This window comes from Acomys minous (genome assembly GCF_964271855.1).
Source record: "Acomys minous genome assembly, chromosome: 6".
Lineage (NCBI taxonomy): Eukaryota > Metazoa > Chordata > Mammalia > Rodentia > Muridae > Acomys > Acomys minous.
Window position 1 is genome coordinate 947253 of NC_140487.1, and position 22671 is coordinate 969923.

General features: G+C 44.3%; 1 protein-coding gene across 1 annotated transcript in view; it reads right to left on the reverse strand.

Moving 5' to 3' along the window:
• The window catches only part of SND1 (staphylococcal nuclease and tudor domain containing 1), a 406636-nt gene that overhangs the window by 185294 nt on the left and 198671 nt on the right, over nucleotides 1-22671 (reverse strand). The gene's annotated exons all lie outside the window — the stretch shown is intronic.

Here is a 22671-nt window from a genome sequence, read left to right on the forward strand (position 1 = left end):
AATGAGCACATAAATGCACGACCTAAATTTCTCAGGCTCCTTCGCAGCCTTTATGGAACCTAAGGGATGGCTAGGTGTACTTCCACAGTGTGACCAACACTGGTGTAACACGATACTCAGCACGCCTCTCTTCTCACTACTCACAGTAGATCTTCCATGTTAAGTGGGGGTGGAGAAGAGTCAGGAACAAACTGGGGAGAGGGAAAGGCAGAAAGGGGCATTCTGATAGATGAAAACCAGGTGGGGAACAAATGAAGGAGGAGGAATAAAATCTGAGGTGATCAGATTTGGAACAACACTCCAACTGACAACAGACCTCAAATGAGAATTTGCCTTCAAGTAATTCTTGTGCACACTGTGCCCACTACAGACTGTGACATGCCTTTTTAAGTTGTGTCCAACCACTATCCTGAGAATAGTGCATGGGGAATGGCACTCAAATGACTAATGAAGCTCTTTTGATGGTTTCTCCCTAGCCTGGAAAGAGAACTTTGATATGAAAAGCCAACTGCAAAAAAACCAATAATAAAATGTCAATATCAAATGGTGGAAAGTAAGAGACGGTACCACTGAGGGGGAGTGGTGGTTATGTCTTTCTTTGTGTCTGTCATTACTGCACCAAAGGCCCCACTCACACCATCTGGTTCGCTGCCCTTTAGGGAGAGGGTACAGTAAGCAATAGGCTACTGTGCCATATGCTATGATTTAGTACTGCTTGAAAATGGAGTTAACTCTTAGCTCACTGGTGATCCTCAGCAAATGACAGGGTAGGGTTGCTGGCAGCTCCACTAGGCCTTGTCTGTTTAAACCAGGAAGGAGTCTATCCACCTAAACCTAGGAGAACAGACTTTTCAGAGAAGCAGCACAAAATATGGTGGTAAAGGGAGAGATGCTGTGGCTGATTCTGTTCTCATTATATGCCCCTCTGCTGCCTGCTTATCTACTGCCAGCGCGATTATTAATATCTCCACACCGCCATGGAATTAGCACTTCTTAAAATCCACTCCCACAAAGAGGCTGCTCGGCTGGCCACCGTCTCCTGAGTCCCTGCAGAAGCGTGCTGGCATACGCTGTCATTATCACAGAGTTGTGCTTGGCAGCACAGAGAGAGCAACAGCCCCAAATCAGCAGATGTAGATGTTGACTCATGGTGAGGATTTTCACTAAGGTTGTCATCGAGGAGCCCTACGAGGGCAGGAGAATGGCTATACCCACCCATCAAGCTAGAAGGCTAGGGAGTGGCTCACAAGTCATCTCCACTTTTGACAGGTGGAGATGTCTTAGTGATTTTAAATGCCAAGAGAATAAAGAAATGTTTGTTGCTGCATTCTGAATTATGGAGCATTGACATTTTACAGTCAATGTATGAGGTCTAGAGGAGAAAGAGGCAATGGCAGAGCAAGCAAGAAATTTTCATTAAAAACAAGCTTTGATATGAAAATCTGGAGAATACTAAGCAAAACAGTGCAAGTGTTTAATGATTCACACCCATTAATGCACTCAAATTAATTCCCAGAATTACTGAGTACCTGCCAGGCCAACAGAGACCTTGGGTACAATCCTCCCCTACTTATCATCCTTGCCCTCCTCATCCCATCAGCAAATGTTTACAAACCAATTTAAACCTGCTACCAGACTTCCTGAGGCCTCAGATTCCCAATTCACTCCACAGCCTGCCCACTACTTTCCTTTCCCCTCCCCCTAAAGCTCTGCAGCTCTTAGCTTCTTTTCCTAATTACGGATTTTCCCTGAAGGAACAGTTGCCAGTGCTCAGGAATAGAGAGTAAAAGCACAGGAAATAATAACAATCTCATTACCGAGTATTTACTACATTCCAGGCATGTGAAAGTCACATGTCTTGGTGATAAAGCATCAGAAGGCATCATGTAATAACAGTGCATTATAATAACAGCTTTTAACTCACTGTTGATCTGTCTTGGCAATGTGCTCTGAGCGCACAGGCTCCTAGCTATCTTGCACAGCACTTTGCACAAGGTGGAGAATGAAAAAAAAATTTGGGGGGGGGGGGGTTGGAATTAGCTTATGTAGAATTAAAAAAAAAAAAACTAAGGGGAAAAATTACAGCAAGTTAGTTTGTTTTAAAACATCCAGAAAATTGAGATACTCTTTAAAGCATAAGAAAATCTCCTAGTCATTTTGTAAATACAGTGCTGGAATTCTAAAAGGATTTCCCTAGCCAAGCTTGCCTAGCACAGAAAAAAAGGACAAGAGATTTTACAGGCTTTCTCTACTTTGTCTGTCTATTTTCCATTACCTGAGACCACAACTAAGGGGGAAAAATGAGAGCCAGCACAAATAGAATTAGTCTAGATCTAGCACTTGATTGTTTGGTTTATTTCTTCTGGCTGCTAACAAAAGGCTAGGAAGATTTTTCTCCTGGCAAAAGATGGCTAGAACCTAACATGAGTGCATTGATCAGGTGCCCAAGTAAGTAAAAAAGAAAACATTAAACCATATTCCGTGACATTATATTGCTTTCTTGACTGTGTCAGTAATTCTACCACAATTACACGGCTGGCGCAATGGCTAATTCACAACCAGCATATAACAACAGACCTAACAGGGCATTGGCTGTCCGACATTACATCATCTCTCTGCATTGGCCAGAAAGAGCATTAATGTTGGGATTGAAATGCTTTTCCAAACTAAAGGAGACATTAAGGGCTCTATTAACCATTAACTGTTGCTATAAGGCAGCATCAGGTGTTCGCAGAAAACACATGGCACGGGGTCAAGCACAGGCTTTCTCACCGTGCCTACAAGAGTACCTATCCGTTCCACAGAGCATGCAGGTTACAGCAAGCCTAGCTTCCCTCTAGAAGGCAGTTTCAGGCCATCAGACACTATATTCTACAAACGTGGACAAAGGGGCATTAAGCCCATGAAAAGGGAATAAGAATCTTTTTTTTGTTTTGTTTTGTTTTCTGAGACAGGGTTTCCCTGGGTAGCCTTAGCTGTCCTGGAACTTGCTCTGTAGACTAGGCTGAAAAAAAATAAAAATAAAATTTTAATTACAGGAAGCTCTAAGCATGAGAATAGTTTTGTCTACTTTTTCTATTGCCTCCCTAGACTTCAATATTGAAAATACTCCTGCATTTTTATGTGTAGCAGCTGACCACAGATAGTGTAGGGAAAGATGAGTGATGTAATTCAGAATCGAGAGCGCCGTTAAGGTTCTGTATCTCTTTAAAATGAAACCATCTCTGTCTTTGACAGCATGGAGTGGGGTTGTGTCTGCTTTGTTTTGGAGACAGTCTCTCTGTGTATTCCTTGGTTAGTCTGGGATTCACAGAGATCTGTTGGTGAATCCCAGGCTAACCAAGGCTTGAGCCCCCAGGCCCAGGAGAATCAGTAGTTTTGAAAGAGGCCAGTTGTTTTGCCTTTTCTGTTTCTGGTGTGGTAATGCACTGGTGATGTTACCCCTTGACCCCTTGGTTAGAACAGCAGCTGACAGGAGTCTGTACTGTGAGGCTGCTCTTCCTCTTTGGATTAACAGGCAGTTTGTGAAGAAGCACTGTCAACTACATAATTTTATCCCGCATCGCACTCCGCAGTCACTAACTGAGTCAGTTCTCTGTCAGCTCGCAGGCTCTCCTTCTATGCAGCTATAATCTGCTGCTGCTGCTGCTCTTTGTTTTGGTATTAAATTGCTCCCAACTTGGAAATAAGGGCGCCCGCTTCAGTCCCCCACTGATGTCTGAGCATCTCCTCTCCGTTAGCACGACAAGCTTCAGGCTCATCGTGTGTATCTTACCTAGTTCTGGGATTAGCATTTATCGGAGAGCCCACTCTTACAATCTATTATTTCCACATACATTTATTGAAAACCATAAGTGGCAGACATGAAAACAACATGGTTCTTGGCTCTCTGACCACAGCCCTACTACTGTGCCCTAAAATCCATCATTTTGTTTTGTTTGCTTTTTAGGCCAGGTTATGTTTCCCATCAGCCACTACTAGCCCAGTAGAGAGACCTTAAGGCTGTTTAACCACTGAGAGACATGGGACTCCTCTGACACTTAATTTGGACTTGAGAACTTTCTTACCTCTAACAGAATGCCTAGAACTGGATAATTTACAAAGAAAAGACAGGTATTTGGCTCCTACTCTTGAATGCTAAGAAGCCTAAGACCTCGGTGCTTGCATCTGTCAAGGCCCGTCATGCTGAAATCAGCATACAGGGCTAAGTGAGCGCTTTCAAAGAGCTCACTGTGCTGATAACTTAAGCTGGTCCAAGAAAACTATGTTACTCTCTTCACAAAGACTCTGCCTTCGTGAGCCAATCGCCTCTTCTTAGGCCCTGTTTAACAAAACTGTTGTGTTGGAAAGGCAACAAGTAAATTTAGAAGGATACACCGAAACCACAGCAAAGATTCACCATCAGACTTGAGAAGCTGTCCTTCCTACTGCCCCAGGTTGGACTCCTCCTCCCAGCCTTCCATCCCCTCCCTTCCCCACGGAAGGCTTTTCTGGTCGCACGGCCTCTCACAGCTTCCTTCTCATTCTCCTCCAGAAGACACTTCAGGTTCCTCCCTGGCATCTACCTCTTGGAGAAGCCGCACCAATACAAAATGATGTGACACAAGTGCCAGCACGGCGTTCCTCCTTTCCTTCAGTGTGCTTGCCCTCAGGGTACACACTCCTGAAGGGAACCAAGCTTGTGTCACTGCGGTCACCTCCTACCGAGCTGCTGGCCGGGCACTAAGGCTTTGGCTCTGAGCCACCTTCCTACATGGATGTGTGCACCTGCCACACACTCTGCCCATGTACAAATTCCATAACCTCCCATTGGGCCTTGATACTTCAAGTCAGGCTCTCCCGTGAGCAGCTGTGCCTCCTCTGAGCTCTAAGTACCTCCAGGTGAAATTGCTTCCATTCGTCTACAAACACCAACCACCGCTAACTTTTCAGAGCTAAATTATGAAAAGACAGAGAGTTTCTCAATAATGCTCTTACTTCATGAGTTAGCTGATTAGACATGACGCATTTACCCGTCTGGTTATCGTCACAGTCAATGCTAATGCATATTCATCAGAGAGGGTTAAAAGAAACCTCTCTGTATACGCACGCATATACTTCCCTCACGCAGACATTGCGCAACTTCCATTACTCGGTGCCTAGAAGTAGAGCTAACCAAAAATACTTCCCATGATAAATAGAACCCGGGTCAAATGGATAAAGACCTTAAGAGTGGGCAGAAGAGTAACAGTCTCGTCTCTGCAGGCCACCCCCTTCACTCTCCATCTGAAAGGGCTAACAGATAACTCAGTGCTCTAGGCTCTCAGATTTTTATCTAGGTCCTTTGAGCTTAATACTTTCCACTTAAAAACCATCTGCATTTTATCAGTTACTGAGGTGCCCATGGAGATTATAAAAGGAAAATATTTTCCTTAAGGCAAACTCACGTAGGCACATACTCAGAATAAAGCAAACCCACAAAGAAATGCTTTTGCAGTGTATCTCAGTGAAACGGAAGGGAAAGGCCTGCATGGTCATTAAAGCTCAGTATGCTCAGCACAGGCACCTCGCGTATCTCAAGTGTGTGCATACTTGCACACACTCGCCACACACCTTTACAGTAATTCCAGGACTTGATGGTCAAACCGCACGCACAACTTGCACTTCCTGCCTGTATACTGTGAGAGGTGAGGCACACAGTGGAGGCTTCCGCCACCTACACCCCCAACGGCTACACCAGCATGATGCTGGAAGACAGCAGCGACTTCTTTTTTGCATGCTGACTATACTTTTGCTGCAAGTGAAGGCATTCTCACAAGTGCTGGGCTACAGACTCCCCTCAGAGCTCCATAAAAATGGTTGGTCTCACTTTTTTCTCATCAGCTGTTCAGACACATGCTACAGTGGACCTGATACTGAGGCCAGAATCTATCTATAGAGGGCTTATGGCTGCCTTTGCAGCTCAACTGAGGCAGTACAGAAGCAAAGGTTCAATGAAGAAATTCAATGAAAGATTCAAGGAGACAGATCAGAAGACTCCTGGGGACATATGGAGAATGGGGGCTTTCTGACTATCAGTTACTGCTCTTCAAGCTGTGGCAAAATACCTGAGCACGGCTCCCTCAGGCTGCCAGTGTGAGGGTGAGTCTGTGTGGCAGCAGGAGGATGACACAGCTGCTCACACTGCATCCCAGAATGCAGATGTAGAGAGATGACCGCTGATGCTCACCTTGCTTCCGTTCTGTCCCATGTCCATGGGAAGGTGCTGGCCACATTCAGCGTAGGTCTTTCCTGCCCAGTCACACCTTTCTGGAAGCACCCTGAGGCACAGCCAGAGATGTCCTTCCATGGCTATCTTAAGTCCCATAAAGTTGGTAATGAAGATTAACCCTGATACTATTCCAAATGCCTAATGGCGTACAGCCCTTCAAACCAGGCTCCATAAAGATCTTCTGTTCACACAAAGACCTCCAGCATTCATATTCTTAGAGGCAGGAACCCAGCACTTTAGGCTGGTGACAGACTTGGCTTCTCAAAGCTTGGGGAAAAATATGTCTATAAAGGAAAGAGCAAAATTTCAGCACAAGACGGACTGAAAGAGACAATGGACAAGGAAGAAAAATCTTTAGTGGGTATTTTCCAACCAGACCTAAAAAAGGAACAAAATCGCAGGATGTGACAGATAGCGTTTTGAAGCTAATAGGATCACCTTTCCAAAGACTCCCTCGCACATTTCCATAACAATGTCTTTGGTCTCCCAGTTTCTACTGGCTGAATGGCTCCCTGCCCAACCCTTTTCCTACCCCAGACGGCCAGGTGCCGCTCTCACACAACCAAGCAGCATGTGCAGACAGGATGCTTTGTTTCAGAAACATCAATAATTGGGAACATTTGAGGTGGTACATATCTTTTATAGATTTTTCTAAGTTCTCTCCCTCAATCGTATCTTAAAAAACAAAAACAAAACAAACAAACAAACAAAAAGAAAACCATAACCAAACCAAACCAAAAGCTTTCCTCCTTAAATTTATGTAGTTCTAAAACTGATTCAATTTGATATTTAAATCTTTGCCATTTAACAAGTATCACCTTCAGGGAAGTCAGAGAGATCTTGACAGTGCTAGAGACTCTCTGAGCATTCACAATACAGACTGGAACAAGAGGGATGGCTCAATGCTTCTGTGTCCCTTGTCAGCTGCAGTCCTGAGGGTGACTTGGGAGGGGAACCAGAAACCTATCTGAGGCAGAATGAAGAACAGTGAGGCTTGGGGCAAAGCAGCCTCACCAGAGGTTCTGAGTGCCTAGTGTCTGTTCTGACAAACCAGCTGCAATTAAATGACCATGAAGTGCAGCATGGCTCACAAAGAGCCTGATTTCAAACACATGAACATGCCAGCATGATAGTTAGAACTGAGTCTAGTGGCTTATAACCAGAGCATGCAGGAGGCTAAGGAAAGCAGGAAATACAGATGAGGCCTTACCTTACTGCCAAGAGCTATGAAAGCACGTGCACGCGCACACGCACGCATGCACATACACAAACCTAGAAATTCAAATGCCATGATTATGGCCAAGTGTGGTGATGCACGCCTGTAATACCTGCACTCAGAAGACAGAGGCAGGAGGGAAGAACACGCTTCAGGCCAGCCAGAGCTACACACTGAGAGCCCATCTCTAGAAGTGAAACAAACAACAAAGAAACAAGGGAAACGCCTAGGAACAATGATTATGTGTATTAGTAGGTCACAATCACTTCTCCTCATGGGGAAGTGCACTTCCAAAGAAGCAAAACATCTGGGAAAGTTAGAAGGACGATGTGGCTGGAACGTAAGCTGTAATAAAATGACACCCATCTTCTAACAGCTGGTATTTTTCTCTGCTCTTTAACCATCAGAGTAAAAAGGGAAAAGATCACAGGGAAGGGAATGAAAACGATGGAGACTGGTATGAGTGGACTCAGTCAGGCTTAGGAACTCGACAGATGCAGTTAGAAGCCAGTCTACCCATACATAAAAGGACTGGTGAAAATACTTCGGAGTAAAGGTAGGAAGTCAAAGGTAAAATGGGAAAGAGGTTAAAAAAACAAAACAAAACAAACCCCAACAACAAACAAACAAAACCCTCCGTGAATATGCTGCCTCACATATCCACTGAAATTTCATTAAAAATGAATCACTTAATAATGATTAAACTTAAATCCTAGGCTTATCTGGGTGTGGTGGCGCACGCCTGTAATCTCCACACTTGGGAGGCAGAGGGAGGCGGATTACTGAATGTTCAAAGCCAGCCTGGTCTATAAAGTGAGCCCAGGACAGCTAAAGGAACCCTGTCTCAAAAAACCAACCAACCAACCAAAAACAAAACAAAACAAAACAAAACAACACCAACAAAATTAGGCTTGCATTCAGAGGCCATGCTCTACTGAGTTCCAATAGCATTCTTCAGACTGGGAAGAAAAGAGATAAAACCAAAGAGATGCAGGTTCCCACCTTCTAAAAATCAAGTGATGAGATGCTGCTTCACATTCGCCCTGCAAAACAGTGAATTTTATATGCTAGTGTATGCATGAACCAAACTCACTACCTACTCCATGCGTGCTCCACCGACCACGGTGAGCATGCCACACTTGGTCTCCTGAGAGAACAACCGATGGGGGAACAAGATGAAGAGTAGTACAATTAAACAACTAAGCCCCTTCATACATCTGAATAGTGGAGACTGTAGTTCTGAAAATATGGGTCATAATGGGTTAGTAAAGAGGGGAAGAAGCCTAACACCCGACAGTTCTGCTCAGTGCACAGACAATCTTAGTGTGCCCCAGGATGTCTGCAGGGCTGTAATCTCATCACGCCTCCTATTTAACAGACTCACTTGTCCAGCAATGCCAAGGTTATGGCTATGCGACGAGTACAACACAAGTATAACCCGCATTCTACTTGTTACGCCAGCTCCGCTCCAGTACCAGGGCACTTCCAAGTTGGCCAAACCCCTGAGGAAGTGAGGAGAATGACAGATGTGCCTCAAGTGTCCTCATACTTGAGCATATTAAGCAGCAGTAAGACAGACAACACCCATCTTCAAACACCATTCTCCTCTATCTCCAACCATTACAGTCAAGTGGAATAAAATGAAGGCATAAAACCAAGCATGGGCTTGCCTGACTCTTCTTCTTCTCCTATGACAGAGAAACTGCGATAGTGACCACAGGCTTGCTTTATAGAAGAAATGGATGTCTTTCTTTGGAGACAATAGGTGCCTCCTAAATAACATGAGCAAAAAATATTAGAAGTGGCATTTAAAAATTGTGTGTGTGCACGCGTGCAGGTCCCTGTGCATGGGCATTGCATGTGATGTGGATGCCTGCAGATGCCAGAGGCCTCGGATCTCCCTGGAGCTGGAATTGTAGGTGCTCTGAGCCTCCTGAAGTGAGTGCTGGAGACAGAACTGGGGCTCCTCTGGAAGGCAGCAGATGCTCTTAACTGCTGCACCATCCCACCAGCCCTTAGTAACTGCTGCACCATCTCACTAGCCCTTAGTAACTGCTGCACCATCCCACCAGCCCTTAGTAACCGCTGCACCATCCCACCAGCCCTTAGTAACTGCTGCACCGTCTCACCAGCCCTTAGTAACTGCTGCACCGTCTCACCAGCCCTTAGTAACTGCTGCACCGTCTCACCAGCCCTTAGTAACTGCTGCACCATCTCACCAGCCCTTAGAGCTAGCTTTAAAAAAAAAAAAAAAAAGAAAAAGAAAAAGTAAATGGTCTAAAAAACACGTGCCTCCAACTCAGCCAAATCAGTCTACTCACTGCTAAATATGTCATGCATTCACATTTCCAACTATTTGCAGGACATGTGAATTTGCGTGATTCATCATCACATAAAACTCAGCATTTCAAAAATAAAACAGATTCCTAGATTAAAAACTCTGCTGAATTGCACCAAATCACCTCCTCTGTCCACACAGGACTGCCACTGCTGATTCCTGAAGCAGAATCTCTGGCTTCAGACCTCCTTCTTTCTCTAGTGAATGTCTTCTTTCTCCTCAGCCCAGCTGAGGGCCCCACTGTCTTGTCTACAGTCTGCACAGCACCCCCTGCCTGTTTCTCCTGCAGTGCTAAGCGTGGTAACACTGGCAGCCTAGCTGTTTAGGGCACTCAGATGGCACACTCTCCCCATTCTCAAGCTCGGCACCAGCAGCACCTCGATGGAGCACATGCGCAGAGGGTCTCGACACAGAGACAGGCATGAACTTCCTGTACCTGAAGTGATGTTGGTGAGAACAAAGGAAGTATGAGAAGGAAAAGTCAACCAGGGGGACGGGGAGAGGAAGAGAGAGAGGCAGAAAAGGAGAAAAGACAAGGGATCCAGGGCGGCTAGGAAGACTGGTCTTTATTGAGTCCTAGTCTAAATAGCCACAGGATTCTGAGGACACTGGAAGAGAACACAAGTAGCAAGGTGGCATTTTAGTAAACAAAGACCATGCAGAGCGCCTCAGCTAGCACCTAACCTGTCAGTGTCTGATGACACAGCTTAGAGTCACTGAAAGATTTTTGGAGCTGTAGCAGACATCTGCGGGAGCTACTATAGGACTATCATTTTAACACACAGTATCTTGCTTCATATTTCTACGTATACAGAGTCAGACATGCCTTTTGTTTCCCCAAAGAGTAAATCCTTTCAGATTTGCAGCACAATATCCTACTGTAAGTGGCAGAGCTGCAACCAGAAGCCAAGTCTTCCGATTCTAAATCTAGTGTCTTTCTCACTCAACAGTGCCACACAGAACAAGCAGGAGACTATTATTCCACAGATTAGCCTTCGCAGACTTCTCTAGCCCTTCTCCAGGAAGCTCCTTCCAGCTTTCCGGTGTTCACCCATGCAGTGCACTTCTTGGCCACTCCCAGACCTGGCACCCACCCATTCCCTGTGTTCTGTGGTGGCGCACACACTTAGCACTTATCCGTAGTTGTTATGTGTTATTGTCTTCCTTGCTGTACACATCTTGTCAAATCACCTAGATTGTATTCCCTACTGGTCTTTGGAGAGTTGCACACTTAGTAGGCACTCAATAAATATTTATTGGGTAGCAGATTGATTTCACTCACTGAGTTCCCAGGGGGTCCTGTGGGCTGTCAGATGAAAACAAAGTAATAACTGACTGAGTCATAGAATTTTTTTTAGCAAAAAGAGCCCACAGAGATAAACTAATCCAAACGCTTCCATATAGAGATGAAGACAGACCCAGAGATAAACTCAGAAAAATTGTAAGCAAGTTGTTTAAGGGAAAAACCAAGAGAGACACCATCACAGTGGACACCTGAGAGCCCTCTGGGTCTTAGGCCATTTCCCCTTATTATACTGCTGTCCTTTTAACATTCTATAAAACAGGAATAAATATAAGATGCCCTTAATGCATTAAAAATATATCATCACATTAAAAATAATCTACTCATGTTAAGATTATAAATTTGACCACTCTAATACTAATAAGCCGGCTAAAATAGGTATTAGACATTTAATTAAATAACTGCCTGCCAATGGGAGATTCAAAGAACCTACCTGAGGGATGAATGACTTGAAAATGACTGCTGTCTTCTCTTGGTCCCTAAATACATATTCCAACACAAAGCAGAAACACTCCCTGGCAACACCTCAAAGTTTCCTTCATCTTGTACTCCCTCTGCTCCTCCACCCTTTGAGAAGTGGTGTTTCACAATAGATCACTGTTGGCTCCGGGTTGCACCTCAGTGATGGAGCACATGCTCAGAAGGTATAAGGGTTTGGAACTGCTTTAGAGAAAGAGAAATGCAGCATGACAAGTGTGGACTTAGGTGCGAGGGGAAAGCTCCTGCCTTCTCTCAGGGATCTTGCAGACTCCCCCGCAGCCTGGTCAGGCTCACGCCAGGCTCTTTCTTTTGCTGACCACCACCCAGCTCTTGACTCAGATTCTAACTAGCTGGGTATAAAATGACATTGAAATGTGTCTGAAAGCTAACAAATGTCACCTTCCTTCAAGGTGGTAATGTTCCACATCCCATGGAAGAAGATCATCAGTGCACATCCTTGCTCTTATCCCTGGCAGAAAAGTCACTTTGACAGTGACAGATTGAAGGGACAGTTAGAATTTCACCACAGTAACTTGGCCCTGCAGCTGCACCCAGTGAAGCTGGGAAGGCTATTTTGGTCAGGCTACTTCTAATTACAGCCACTCTGATGAACCCTGCTTCTTGGCACTGTTTTGCCACCATCTACTCTAGTCTCAGTTCTGCCTTCCCATAGCTCTCCCCCCTCTAGCTCCGCTACACAACAGGGAGAACTGTCACTCTTCTCTGCATCCAGCATCATCTTAACGGACTTCACAGACTCTGACATCATTCCTAAGAGTTTAACAACAAAAGGTTTGACCCAGCCTGGTGGCAGCGGCCATTATCCCAGGGCCTTGCTACTCAAGAGCCTGAGGATGCAAGAAGATGACACATTCCAGCCTATGAGTTCAAGGCCAGCCTTGAGTCTCTGTTTCAAAATAGATTAAAAGGGGGGCGGGGGAAGGCTCAGTGCAGATGTAGTTCAGTGATAAGAGTGTTTGCCTAGCATTTATGAAGCCTCAGGGCTCAATCCTTAGTACCATGGCTCTCAGCCTATGGGGTGTGTGTGTGGGGGGGGGGGGGAAGGGTTGCCTGAGATCATCAGAAAACACATTTACATTACTATTCATAACAATACTAAAATTAAAATTATCAAGTAGCAACAAAAATAATTTTATGGCTGGGGGGGTCGTCACAACATGAGAAACTGTACAGAAGGTTGAGAACCACTGCCTCAGTACAGCTAATTAAACAAGTAAGTAGCATGAAGTACATAGGCCACACTTTCCTTAACAAGTCACAAGGGAGCTCAGGCCCAGGGTGACAGGCTAGTGACATCTGATAGGCCCAGCAGTGCTTTTTCTACTCCAGTGAGTCCCACACTCCCTGCTGTGGTGGTGGTGGTGGGGTTCAGGGCAGGAAGCTGGAGTAGAGGGAGGGAGTCTGTTCTTCTGTCACCTTAGCACCCCTCATGGTGTGCGCTCCATCTAAACATGAGAAATGCTGTTTGCACCCTCAAGCATCCTGTGACCCAACAGTTCCAGCCACCCTGCTAAGCAAATGAAAGCAAATGAAAAACAGCAATGAAAGGCAGACATTTCTGCTGACACCACTCCAGGTAAAGAATCTAAGTCCAGTGCAGCTATATCTATGAACAACATATTAAAGTGTAGAGTACATGGAAAAGGATTATTGTAAAGTAAAAAAGAAAGCCAAAGGGTCAATTACAGAGGTTTATAAGGAGAAACGAGTAGGGTAAATATGAAGAAGCTACTTTGCTGCTACTTATAAACACAAATTATGCCCCAATGACATTCACCTTAATGGATAAACAGATCACAGGCTGCACACTCCTTACCAGCTAAACAAGCCTGTAGCTGTGGATACCGGAAAAAAAATACTACATTGCAGCTTTGCTTCTGTCATTAAAGCCATGCAAGAAACCAACTTTCTCAAAGACATTTTACAGTATGACAAACTGTTTTGCCTTTAAAGGGCAGCCTAATACAAATAAATGAAGAGGGAGAACACAGAGAAATAGACGCATATGGTGACACACAGCAGGAACACTTGTCCTTTGACTGGAAGGCCTGTGCAGGGCTCTCTCCTTCTCACCTCCCAGAGCCTCAGGGCATCCAGAGCTCATCCCAAACACGGCAAAGCACAGAGGACTGGGGGCCTCACACACATTTTCTCTGGCTCTGTGTGCTTAAGCCTGTGCCAGTTTCCATAACCCGAAGATGAGAAAGTGTATCTAGATGTCTACAAAACACTTTCTAGCTCACATATTGTTGATTTGTTTTTTAAACATGAACTAGGATTTACTGATCAATGGTCATGGAATATACATTCAATGTACACTGTCAGCAACCATCTTATAATACTTGGTGATAACATTCAAGGCTAACCAGACTGTGTGTCATCTCAAAGGGTATTTAACATGACTTAGGGATTACACACTTAGGTTGTGGAACATTGTGGAAGCACTAGGAATTCCCCCTAGGCTCCCATTAGAGACTCCCCAGCTCCTATCTGCTGTGCACACACCATGCTGGTAAAAGGTGCTTAGCAGAGTCATGAGAAAATATTGATTCCTCACCCCCTGCTAATACACAACATATCATCCAAGCTCTCTGTAGTGTAATACAGCAGAGAAGACGAGCACGTGGCAAAGGGGATGGTGTAACAAGCCTCACTAGGGAAACAGACACCGGACCCTCAGGACTCCTTTCTCACTGGCTCGCTTTTACTGTGGCTAATCATCTTTTTTCATCTGTAACTGACCGAGCTCATTAGCAACAATGTGTTCAAGGAATGGATTAAAAGGAGGAGCGCTGGCTTGAATGGAACCGATACTTAACAGTACTTGTCCCTATTTGATGCGCCCGCACTGTGTACTATGTAAACTAGGATACTTAGACATATAGCAGCACTGAGAATGCTGAAAACCAAACTTATCTTCACATTCACACAGCTTGACAAGTAATATTTTGGCTTATTAGTTTATATTGGAAAATGTAAGTAGCAACAGTACGTGAGTAAAACCATCATGCGATACTTCTTAAGTGATGCCTATGAGCCTGACAATATATGAAGGACCACGGGGGATACTAGAACCAAGACAACTTCATCAACAGAGCTAGGAAAAGTCAGTTTTCTGTTTAACAAATCCAGACAATCCTGTCCTTTTATTTGAAATGGACTGAAATGAAGACATTAAATTTAAAAAAAAAAATCAAGTGACAAACTTAGACTAGAATTTGGGTCTCACATCATAAAATCATACATACAGACCAGAAAAATCCAACTGGAATAAATACTAATGCCAGCCGTGACTTAGATGGATTTCAAGAGTATAATCTTAAATGAACAAAGTCCACCTTAGAGGGTGATATTTTATATATATGTGTGTGTGTATATATATATATATATATATATATATATATATATATATATATATTTCATTTATATAAGGACAATTTACAAAAGTATGGCAAGAAAAAGCAAAATTAAAGAGTCAGAATGAAGGGAGGAGAAAGGATACAAAGGTCAACATAGGTTTTTATGATGACTGGATACTTTTCTACCTTGATGTTATTGTATGTGAACTGACAAATGATAAATGGCATCAAAATATAAATGTAAGTGTATAAACATCAATACCCACTTCCTGGTTTTGATACTATACCATATGATACACTATATGATACACTATACTATGTGGTATGCAGCCACCAGTGGAAATGGGTGAAGGGCACATGACTATGCTTGGTGGGGGAAATGGGTGAAGGGCACACGACTATGCTTGGTGTTTTTTAGCCCATCTATAATTACTACAAAATCAGGTTTTAAAAACATCAATAGAATTTGTACTTAAAAAAAAATAGATAAAGGAAAATCATTGAAAGGCCTGTGAAACTTATGTTGTCTGTTACTTTCCTTCTCTACCTCAGCAATACAGCCATTTCCCACCCAAACTTTGCAGTGCGGATTTCCACGCACCCCGACTTGTCTACATCTGGCACTCAGGCTGCCTTTGCATTACTTCCTACTTTACCTCCCACACTGGTCAAGTCATCTTGTCACTGAGACTTTGCTGGACAGCCTGCTGTAAATGTCACCTGCCCCATCCTGCCACATTTCTTTCACCTCCTCTTAGCTTTATTTTTCTCTGCAGTACTTTTTAGCATCAATGTTTTCATTATGTCTTTACGCGCTTCCCCACTGGAAATATTGTCAGCTTTAAAAAAGTAAAAATGATGTCTCTGAACTACATTCACCGCTTTATTTCCAGTGCCAAGAGATGAGCTTGGCAACATCATCATGTACTAAATGATCTACTGATTCCAAAAAAAAAAAAACAAAAACAAAAACCCTAAACAACAGAAATAAAGTGATGACTATGTCATATGCTTGTAGTACATAAGAAATCGGTATACATTGGGGATGGCATGTAAATAGAGTTATAATGTGCTCACATCAGGAATAGAAATTTCACATTTCAATCTGGCCTTAATTAGAGAAACCTAAGAAGAGGTGCTTATGTTTCCAGTCCTGTTCTGCTCCTCTATTACACCGAGGAGACAGACCTGGCAGACCTCAAGGTCCCAGACAGGACTAAGGTTCTAAATGATGCCACGAAAGGCAAAGCTGTCCTCATTTCAGGCTTACCTTAGCTGAGTCTAGGGATAATGAGGTAGGCTATGGGGAACTATGGAAAGAATCTGAGCATATATTAACTCAAAACACTCTGCAGAGTAACAAGTAAGCAGAGAGGTGGGAGTGTGCAGGAAATGACCGGTTCTGAGTTTGGGTTGGCACAGGACCCGGGCATATTTTTTCTTAGCAGTGTGCTGAGTGAGGAGCAAGTTACCAGGTAGGTGGAATGCAGACTCTAGACAGAGCACACGAGCCAAACAACAGCGAGTCTCTTTTCATGGCTCAGTTTCCTTGCTCAGAAATGATGGATGAGAACAGGAAAATGATAAACATAACACAAAGAGACAAACACGGGGCAGATCACAGATCTGCATAATCCCAAGGGCACTGGCGTGATGGATGGAGACACTGAAGCTGGGAGATAACAATCAGAATTGTTTCAAAGAGAAAATTACAATAGTCAAGCAGAAAATGGATCGAAGAAGAGTAAAAGCAGAAACCAAAAGGGCCAGTATCCACTGCTATGCTGTTTCATGCCGACGGGCAGATGAACAGGAAGAGTGACCTGAGCTCACCAGGCTGCAATCGGGAAGTAAGAAGAGCAGGAGGAATGTGTCTGAGCTGCACCGTGTGGGAGTGACGGCTCCCAGTGAGGGGGAAGAGGAAGAGGATATCTCAGCTGGTGAGGGAATGGTGGCGCCATCAGTAGGAAGGAAACCCTCCAAGGAAGGGAAAGAGTCCTGAAGCGCATGTGCAACCTAACAGGTGCTGTCTAGTCAGCGCTGAGTTTGTCAGTGGAAATGCGGGCAGGAAGACCTGGGCTAGAGACGCGGGATCTGCAGCATCTGGGCGGAACTGAGGTAGGATGGAGGTTCATGGAGACAGGTGGAGGTAAGGAGAGGAATGAGAACAACAGCCTAGAAAGAAACACTTGGTTTTTGTTTTTTGTTTTTTTTGAGACAGGGTTTCTCTGTGATATTGGCTGTCCTAGACTCACTTTGTAGACCTTGTAGGCCTTGAACTTACAGTGATCCGCCTGCCTACCAAGTGCCAGCATTAAAACTATGTGCCACCACACGTGGCCTAAGAAACACCTGTTTAGGGGCACTCACCCCTGCCTAAGAAGAGGTCAAAGGCGCAGAGAAACACCAGAAAAGTGGCCTACTAAGAGAGAGGGTCAATTTCCAGTGGTAAAATTTGATGCACACAGACCCAGGAAGGAACAGCTCTCCCAAGAACTACCAGAGAGCAATGCAGCTATGAGCCTTGAAGCCTTTCCACACAGCCATTTGATGATGGTGGTGAGGATTCTACTCTGTCAGGATCCCTGGACCTACCTGAGCTTCCGCTGTGTCACATTAGCAGCCTGAGTTCCTGACACATGAGTCCTTGGCGGACACGTCCCTGCAGCACCTGAGGTCCCCATCATGGTGGAGTCCAACTCCTCCTCCCCTTAAAACTTACTCTGTGGAAGAAGGCAGCAGCGGAGAAACAGGGGGCACTAGCGCATTTGTTTCCTTGTGATGGTCCTGTGCTCACAGTATACCCTGGGTAAACTTCAGTTGCCTTTATTTTTAGTAATAAATATCTCTTAACAGTTTGAAAGAAAGAAAAAAAGAAAGAAAGAAAGAAAGAAAGGAAGGAAGGAAGGAAGGAAAGAAAGAGGAAAAAAGAAAGAAAGAAGCAGTAAAGACATCTTGTGAGTTCGAGGCCAGTCTACTGGTCTACAGAGCGAGTTCCAGGACAGCCAAAGTTACACAGAGAAACCCTGTCTTGGGGGAAAAACAAAACAAAACAACAACAACAAAAATGCACCCTCCCCAACATCCAAAACCCAAAGAGCCAAAGAACAGTTTTAAGCATTACCTTCAAAAATAATTTCAGGAGACTGAGGCAGGAGATTCACAGATTCGAGGCCAGCCTGAGCTACACAGGGAGCTTGTTTTAGCAAAACCAATAATTAAATGAACAAATAAAATGGGATTACTAATGGTGCCAAGCTCCCCACAAAAGACTAGATTCTAGAACACAGATGGTAGAAAACAGTGTGGAAAGAGGAGTATGAAATCTGCATGGTAGCAAAGAGAAGGTAAAAAATTTACTGTGAGAGAAGCAGGATGTCCCTGTCAAATCTGTATTTCCTCCATAAAGCAAGAGATGAGACTGGTGGCAGCAAAAAAGATGCGACAGTAGAGGGTTTGGCTGATGTTATTGTGAAAGCCTCAAATGGTGGTTACAGTAAAGTAGAAGCATAAAAACAGCACTTATGTGGAATTAACTAGCAGCACCACATAGAACTGGAAAGGGGCAAAGCTTATGGTGTCAAGGATTTATCTAGAAAAGTACTGTGTTCACATGGATCTGACTTGTCGAATGTGCAGAACGGAGCGGTGACAGAAAAGACTGGTGACATAATACTTAGTCGCATAATTAAGTAACAAAGATTGTTTTCCAGAAAAGCTTGCCCATCACAACAGCAGGATCAAATTGTTCCTGGATGGAGCCACAGCTACAAATGGGCAAACTCATAGCGTTTATAGACTCCTTGATCTCAAATGCGTTGAACTCAGTTTACCAATCTAAACTGTTTACGACTCATCCCACTAGTCCATTACATGCAAAGAGCATGCCTAGATAAAGCGCAGCCTGTCCGTCCAGCCACAGAGCGCCTCAGAAATGTCCTTCTTTACATGCCCCTCCTCTTCCCAAGTGCAAAACAGGAAAGAAAAAACAAAAACAAGAAACCAACCAACCAAACAAACAAAAAACTGACAGGAAGAAGGAAAGATCATTTGGAAGGAGAAGAGCTAGCCGTGAGGACTGTGTAACCTGGGTGGCAGCACAGTCTGAGGTGTGCTCTGATATGCTGCACAGGTGGTTTTGGTGCCACATTTGAGGTTGAGAACATTAGTTTTAAGCATGTTGGCCTTGAGATGAGAGCAGCACGCACAAGTGGAAATGGGAAGCAGGTGTGTGTTACGGGGGACAAAGAGAAATAAAAGGCAGGTGCTCGGCAGCACACAAAAGGGTAAGTGGAGCCGTGATTTAACAGAGTACACCAGGGAAACCATTTGCAGAGGGAAAAGCTGTGGCATCAGACCTGACCCCTTGGAGAACATAAAGCCCAAGAATTTGCCCATTGTTATTATTATTTTAAATCTTGAATTAAAGGCACAGAGAATGTGTCCTGCTTTTTCTCTTCTCTCTGATAAAATATTTTTGATATGTGTTTGGTATCTTTCTTTGAAGAGAAACTCTGTAATTACATAATACTCGTTTAATCAAACACTACAAGTCTGGGCCTTCTTAATCTAACAAAACAGAAAAATCCCACCTCGTATTCCTTAGAGAGGAGAAAAAAAAAAAGTCCTAAAACTTAGAAAGAGCTAGAACCAAGAACACGTAGGCAGTGAGCGCGTGCGTCCTCAGTGGGACAGAGTGGCGGTGTCCCCTCTCTGACTGCTGGTCAGGCACGAGCTCACTTCCTGCACACCGACTGAACAGTGCCTTGCAGGTGACTTTTCTCTATCATATTTAACAGAATTGTTACAGCAGATTGTCTAATCTCTTACATTTAATAAATACACATGGTTGTCCACCCACACCTCATCAAAACTGGTCCCTCAACTCTGCTGGGGACGGGTTTGATCTGGAACTGACTCCTCCGTATCTTGCAGAAGAATCAAGCACAGGCAAACTAAGTTTGCCAATGGAAAACTTTCCTTCTGTGTTTGACCCAGAGCTGGGCATGAAGCTCTTATCCGAAATATATCAGAAAAGGAACATGCTGAAAATAAAGAAGAAATTATCCATACCAGACCAGCAAAACTTACTGTGCACAAAGGTATGGAACCTTACCAAAACCCTCAATGGTATACAATAAAAGAAAAGGCAAACCACTACCGACTCAGTTCCCAAGAGAAACAAACAGGAGAAAGGTCCTAAAGGGGGTTAGTGAAAATCAGGTGAGCAGTAGCGCAGGGACAGGACTTAACAAGATTCCATGTTGACGCATTCAAGCGTTCTGCTTACAGAGTACCAGGTGGCATGAACAAAGCACAAGGAAATAGATACAAGAGAAACAAGACCGAGCTTGTGGGACCACAGAACCAGAGAACATCGTCCCGAGGAAAGAGTGGGTGCTAGCCAGCCTGGTTCTAACCAGCCATTTCCTTACAAGCTGAGCTTCTGGTCAGGTCAAGAGAAGAGACTACAAGAAAATGCACTTTCATACAGAGCAATTCCAGATGTCTTAAAACAAAAACCTGGGTGAGTTTCTTGTTTATCCTGAATCATTTCCTTATTATGTTTACTAATCTACAATTAAGTCTTATTTAAGCCACTGCATTCAGCTTGACTTATGCTCACACCTGCGTCTGTGATAGAAGAGTCCGTAGCACCAGCATGGAGTTTTCTTTCAGTTTCTCTCCCTACAAAATGATCTGCAGGTGTATGGTCACATCTCCACAAGTCCCCAAACAGTGGCTGGCAAACATGGGCCCGCTGCTATAATCACAGTTTAATGGGGCACAGCCATGTCCATTTGTTTGTGTACTGACTGTGGCAGAGGTGAATAGGTATACTGGAGACCACGTGGCTCTCAGAGCTGAAAGTGTTTACTATTATGGAAAGTGTGCCAGCGTCTATCTTACGGCACTGCTCTTTACACTCACCCTTAAGAGGTTACTTCCAGAACACCAGTCTTACAGTTAGGAGGCCATACCTCAAGAATGACTCGGAGAGTGAATGCTTCAAGTAACTTTCACACAGTACCTCTGAGGCTGTCTTCAATGCAACTGAAGAAGTACTCTGAAACACAGCAGCCTCTATTAAAAACCCTTGGGATAAAGGTGACTTTCATTCTCTTGAAATAATTTTCTGGGGGAGCAAAAAGAACCTGGCATTTATCCAAGGCATTAACACTTTGGCCAAAGACACCGCGGTAAATAAGCACGCACCTCTCTTCCAAAGAACACTCACTGTGCTTCCATTAGGAGGAAAGAGAGCAACCAGCACCATCCTCTTGGCTTTTAGCCGCAGTGGGAGCTCCAGAGAGAAGCTGTGGGGATCACTGGACTTGCTGTGCAGTGTTACCTCCTGAAGCTTCTCTGAGGGAAAAATGAATAACTGACTATATTTAGACCCTGCCTGGCACATAGGAAGCCTAGTGTGTGCTAGGGAATCGCTGCTGCTGCTGTTAATTTTCATTATTATTAACACTGTCTTGGTTGTGTTGCGCCTGCTGGATCCTATGTCCTGTCTGTGGGTGCGGAGGGAGGGGTGCAGGGCAGGGCGAAGGGGTGACAGACGTACACTGCACAGTCTTGGAAGCGGCTTCCAACGGTAAAATTCTATCAGTTAGATGAAAGGAGTCAAAGACAGACATCATGGTGCATGTTCTCAAACACGGCACCTTCAGAGGGGGATGACGAGGCAAGCCCCGACTTCACAAGGCCAGAGAGCTAGCTGGGAGATGAAGCTGTCAGAACAGATTCTTGTTTCAAATCCAACGGTCCTGGGAAGAGGTCACCCTGAGCTGATAGAGATATCATGGCCACCCCTTCACAGCAGAGCACGGCCTGGGAAGCACACCCATCCATCCGCAGCACCGTCAATCACACACGCCACTGCAGAGGCAAGATTCACGGCTCCAGCAACAGTCCAGTGTTATCCAATATGCATGAAATCAAACTTTTCATCATTTCCAGTGGTCAAAGGCCAGTGAGTGTTAAATCCCAGAATACCAAGATTAATGAAGGAGTCATTAAAGAGCCAGCATTAAATCACGTCTGTAGCAAATGCTGAGAGTGATGTCTGCAATACATTACAAGGCTGATTAAAAAGAAACAAGCTCCAATTTAGAAATGAATTACCTGATCTTTTTAAAACAGGTTGGACAGCTATCACAGCAATTTTGTTATAACAAGAGGAAGAGACAGTGGGCAAAAGAAGTTACGTCAGTAATGGGGGATCATCATCCTAAAATCACTGGGCAAATAACTTCCAAGAGACATATTAACAGTGTCATAAGAGTTCTAGAAAATTGTCCAAATTTTACTGCTCCCTTTGACTTTTGTAATTCTGGGGCTGCAGGTCACCAGCACCTTATGCCCAGGAAACACAGGCTTACGTGCAGTACATTTTAGAATAACGAGAATGTGGCTACAGATCTGCAACCCCTGCTTTTTTAGTAGACTCTATAAACGGAGCCATTCTTCACTGGAGGCTTTCCGAGTAACCATGAAGAACAAGACAGAACTTCTGCCCAGTGAATAAAACCAAGGTAAGCTGTAGGTAGGGCTGGGAAGGAGGGCTGTAACGTGCTGACCCTCACAAACCATCTTCAAATCCACAGTGAACAACAAATGGTAGGCACCATCTGTCTATACATAACAGTTACCAAACTGGGGGTAAAAAAAAAAAATCACAGCCCAACAGAACTCTTA